The 5,557-nt window shown below is 45.3% G+C and overlaps 1 non-coding gene across 1 annotated transcript; it reads right to left on the minus strand.

Moving 5' to 3' along the window:
* Nucleotides 1-241: 241 nt before the first annotated feature.
* LOC141476830 (U11 spliceosomal RNA) lies at nucleotides 242-340 on the minus strand. Its single transcript, XR_012463688.1, has one exon. It is a non-coding gene; the product is annotated as a U11 spliceosomal RNA (small nuclear RNA).
* Between the last annotated feature and the right edge of the window lie 5,217 nt (nucleotides 341-5,557).

Below are 5,557 nucleotides of genomic sequence, written 5' to 3' on the forward strand. Positions count from 1 at the left end.
CAATGCCGTCACTAACATCTCAAACCTGCGCTCTTCCATTCCTATATGCTGACATGCTTTAATAAGTTCATTCAAAGTGGTGGCCTTGCCACGTATAGGGTGCCTGCGGCATTCATTGTTAGCATTTTCCACTGCTAATTGCATTAATAAAAGTTCAGCAGCTGCTGGAAGTTCAATCTTTCGAGAAATAGCTGTTTGCAAGTGGTCTATGAATTCTATGTAAGGCTCTTGTGCTCCCTGTCGGATACTCGCAAATGACAGTTCTGAAATCTCTTGATGTTGATTCCGCGGGGGCGGCCACGTGGCCCCCCCGGTGCCACGCATGGCAGAAGCCCTTTTTCTACACTCTTCCACGAAATCCCTTCTTGCCTTATCGTGAGAATCATTAGGAGGCACATCTAGAGAAGGAGCATAAGGCGGCAGACGCGTAACGGAGGCACGACTAACAGTCATTCGTTTAGTATGTAAGATGTAAGATCTGTTCCGCAGTTGGTGCAGAAGCCACCATAGCTTTAACCGGAGTTAAAGGCGGGTACAAATCAGGCTTTTGGTCAGAGTCAATAGGACCTGGATCGAAGGGATCCTCAGGTATCTGTGAGTCTAAGTCATCGGCTGCTTCTACTGTAGCAGCTAACGGCAATTGCGGCTGCTGAGCTGAATCACAGACAGGCTCAGCATCAGGGTCTGAACTAGCCAGAGCTGTATCCTCTAAAGTTAATAAATCAGCCAGTGGAGGCAGAAAATCTGAGTTAGCAAACACTTTATCGGTAGGGAGGAATGTTCTTAACGCCGTATATATGACACGCCACGTTACGATATTATCAGGATTAACATCATGATCAATAATTAGTCGCGCTTGCAAGCATTCTCCCACTTTCTGCCAGTCAGAAGGATCATAAGACCCATTGGGGGGATACCACGGACAATGATCCCGAATCCATACTAAAAGCTGTACAAGCTTAAGAGGCTGTAACTTGAATCCTTGTTCCTTAATGATTTTCATTAAAAGTGCTTTATGTATCTGCTGCTCTTTCATCGCAGACTGCCCCATTATAATAATACCTTCCCCGGCCCCTCGCTGTGCTAACCTTATATCGTGCAGCGATGAGTATATAGGAGCTCCTTGGTGATCAACGTCTTCCGTCCGGCTCACGGGGGTACGCCACCTATCCTTGATCACCGTCGTGCTGAATCTTTAACCCTGTTCAGGCGCCATTTGTGGCGTATGAAGAAATCGCGGACTTGTAGGTCATGCAGTAAGCGAATCCAAATTGACAACCTTTATTCCTACACAGAGAAACTTATATACACTAAGACACAAACCCACTCCCCTCATAATGCCCAATCATGGACTTAGAAAAATATTTTCTACCTTCTACTGAGCTTATCACAATAACAGGTATTCTGCTAACAGGACAAGTTTCGGTTCCCAGACTGTGTTCTGTTTTTGTCAGGATGAGCTTCAGGATGTGTAACTTATGTTTCTCATCCTCCCCTGCTCTCAAGGTCGCTACTGGCACACACTGTTGCTCCAGATGCACGTAAATCTTAGCTGTGTGAGTGAACTTTAACTGAACCCACAGCGGATGGTCACAAGCGGTGTTCCCCAGGCCTCAGTATTGTGGCTGGTTCTCCTTAATATCTTTATCAATGATCAGGATGTGGGGATCTAGTGCACCCTCAGTAAGCTTGCAGACGACACCAAGTTAGGCAGGAATGTCGACCTGCTTGAGGGTAGAAAGGCTTTGGAGAGGGATCTGGAAAGGCTGGATCGATGGGTATCAAGAATAGTGTAGTGAGTAGGACTAGGGAAGTGATCGACCCCCTGTACTTGGCACTGGTGAGGCCCTACCTCGAGTACTGTGTCCAGGTTTGGGCCCCTCACTACAAGAAAGACATTGAGATTCTGGAGTGAGTGCAGAGAAGGGCAACAAAGCTGGTGAGGAGTCTGGAGAACAAGTCTTATGAGGAGCAGCTGAGGGAGCTGGGATTGTTTAACCTAGAGAAAAGGAGGCTGAGGGGAGACCTTATTGCTCTCTACAACTACCTGAAAGGAGGTTGTAGTGAGGTGGGTGTCAGTCTCTTCTCCCAAGTAACAAGCGATAGGACAAGAGGAAATGGCCTCAAGTTATGCCAGGGGAGGTTTAGATTGGATATTAGGAAAAATTTCTTCACCAAAAGGGTTATCAAACATTGGAACAGGCTGTCCAGGGAAGTGGTGGAATCACCATCCCTGGAGGTATTTAAAAGACGGGTAGATGTGGTGCTTAGGGACACATTTTAGTGCTGGTTTTGGCAGTTTTATGTTGATGGTTTGACTCAATGATCTTAAAGGTCTCTTCCAACCTAGACGATTCTATAATTTTATTCTATGATTCTAAATCTACACTCTTTTAGTTTACAACCATTACCCCTTGTCCTATCAGAACAGGACCTGCTAAAAAGTTTTTCCCCATCTTTCCTGTAGGCCCCCTTTAAGTACAGAAAGGCTGCTATAAGGACTCCCCAGAGCCTTCTCTTCTCCAGGCTGAACAACCCCAGCTCTCTCAGCCTGTCTTCATAGGAGAGGTGCTCCAGCCCTCTGATCATTTTTGTGGCCCTCCTCTGGACCTGCTCCAACAGGTCCATGTCTTTCCTGTGCTGAGAGCTCCAGAGCTGGACTTTATCCCATGGTACCCTACTAAGCAGATCCCTCAAGAGGCCAAAGTCTGCTCTCCTGAAGTCCAGGGTAGTGAGCTTGCTGCGCACCTTCCTTGCTGCCCTAAGGATCTTGAACTCTACCATTTCATGATGGCTGCAGTCAAGGCTACCCTTGAGCTTGACATTCCCCACCAGACCCTCCTTGTTAGTAAGGACAAGGTCCAGCATAGCTCCTCTCCTCGTTGGCTCCTCTACCACTTGGAGAAGGAAGTTATCATTGACGCATTCCAAGAACTTCCTGGATTGTTTTTGCCCTGCTGCATTGTCCCTCCAAGAGATATCAGGGTGGTTGAAGTCCCCCATGAGGACCAGGGCTTGTGACGCTGCTCCTATCTGTCTATAGAGGGCTTCATCCACTCGGTTTTCCTGGTCAGGTGGCCTGTAGCAGACCCCCACTGTAACGTCACCTGCCCCTGCATTCCTTTTAATCTTGACCCATAAGCTCTCTGTTGGTTCTTCATCCATCCCCAGGTGGAGCTCCATGCACTCTAGCTGGTCATTGACATAGAGGGTGACATCCCCTCTTCTTTTTCCCTGCCTGTCTTTCCTGAAGAGCCTGTATCCCTCCATTCCAACACTCCAGTCATAGGAGCCATCCCACCACATCTCTGTGATGCCAATGAGATCATAGCCCTGGAGATGTGTGCACCTCTCTAATTCCTCTTGTTTATTCCCCATACTATGTGCGTTTTCATAGAGGCACTTAAGTTGGGTCCCTGTTGAAGCTGACTTACTGGATGGAGTGGCTGCTATTTCTTTGTGCTGCTCTCCAGGTGGCCTTCCTGTGTGGGACGAGGCCTGAAGAGCAGAACCCCGAGTACAGCTCAATTAATAAGCGGGGACATGTTGGAACTTGTAGGCCATAAACCATGGGAAACTGAGGGTGGTCCTGACCATAAAAGGGTTAGACAAGGACCTGAAAACAGGTACTTGACAAATGCTGCAACACTGAGATAAGCAAGTTCCTGGCGCCCTGCCTAAAAAGGCCTTAAGAACTGTGTCCTCAAGATAAGATATGGTTGATAGCGTGATAGTATATCACTGACCAATCAGATGCAGCCACGCGAGCAGTGTATGTTCAAAAGGACCAATCAATTTAAAGCACTCAGCCAATGTAAGCATATATAAAGGAATGATGATATACAATAAATGGACATTCTGCTTGCATCCCGTCTCTCAATCGCCACATTCCTGTGAGGCGTTTTACCCGTGTTTCCCTGTTGGCTCCTATTGCCACAGCAGCCCCTGGCTCGTCTTCATAAGACTTTGAGTGTGCTGCAGTGTACCCAGCACATCTCGGAGCAACAGGCTGAGGACCCTCACTGGAGACCCATCCCTCAAAGCTTGTTGTGTCATCCTTTGGCTTTTCATGGTCAAGCCTGATAATAATACCCTCTTCCCCCATCAAGTCTAGTTTAAAGCTCTGTCGAAGGCAGAGAAAAGCAATTGCTTATCCATAATAAGGTTTATTTTTACTAAAATGAAGTGAGCTCTTAAGATTTGCAGACATGTATAAATCCCTGTATCAAGAGAATATTTTCTGGGAGAGGACAAGTGTCCTCATTAGAATGACCCAGAGATGATAAGAGAATGGTTGTGGAATTTTTCCTCAGCATCGAGGCACCATCCCTGGAGGTATTCAAAAGACAGGTTGACATAGTGCTTAGAGACATGGTTTAGTGATGTGTTTTTTTGTGGGTTTTGTTTTGGTTTTTTTTATCAGAGTTAGGTTGATGTTTGGACTAGATGATCTTAAAGGTCCTTTCCAACCTAGACAATTCTATGATTCTATGGTTCATGATGCATCCAGCCCTGATATACTGTTGAACAGAGCTTACGATATTTCTCATGCTATTTCTCACTGAAGGAATGTTATTTAGAAAACTTGCTTAGAAATACGAACATATAAGATTTTTGAAAGTTTGGGAATTTCACAGAATCATAGAACAGTTGATGTTGGAAGGGACCTTAAAGATCATCTAGTTCCAACCCCTCTGCCATGGGCAGGGACACCTTCCACTAGACCAGGTTACTCAAAGCCCCATCCAGCCTGGTCTTGAACACCTCCAAGGATGGGGCATCCACAACTTCCCTGGGCAATTTGTTCCAGTGTCTCACCACCCTCACAGTAAAGAATTTCTTTCTGGTATCTAATCTAAATCTACCGTCTTCCAGTTTGAAGCCATTACCCCTCGTCCTATCACTACATGCCCTTGTAAAAAGTCCCTCTCCAGCTTTCTTGTAGGCCCCCTTCAGATACCAGAAGGCCGCTATAAGGTCTCGCTGGAGCCTTGTCTTCTCCAGGCTGAACAACCCCAGATAATTCCAATCATTTTGTACATTTCTTAATGCTGTAAGGGATTGGGAGAATAATCAAAGTGAAGTACAAGCTAATATAGGAATCATTGATCAGCCAAGATAGTTTATGACTGAAAATTTGTAATGGTGACAGTTGTTGGTTTGTGATAGCTGAGATCTAATGAAGTGTAATTTCAGCTTTTTAATTAACTGTAGTATAAAGATCACTAAATAATAAAATTCAGTCGCCTTTGGTTATTTTAGGATTTCTCTGGTTCTGTTTGTATATGTATTTTAGGGATGAATAATGCACATCATTTTGGAATTCTAAGCCCCCCCTAAATATTCTTCATTGTCTCATTATCTTTGGGAACTAACTACAGTGCATTCCGCAATACGTATGAGTCCATGCAATGATGACCTGATTGTATGTTTTACATGTCATACTTTTTGACACCTGTTTCTCTTCTGGGAGAACTTGCTTTCACAACAGCTATTTGTTAGCCATTCACTGGCTATCTTAAATACAAACCGAAGACTCTTCTTTTCCTGAGCTCCT

Source organism: Numenius arquata, chromosome W (assembly GCF_964106895.1).
Source record: "Numenius arquata chromosome W, bNumArq3.hap1.1, whole genome shotgun sequence".
In the NCBI taxonomy this organism is placed as follows: domain Eukaryota; kingdom Metazoa; phylum Chordata; class Aves; order Charadriiformes; family Scolopacidae; genus Numenius; species Numenius arquata.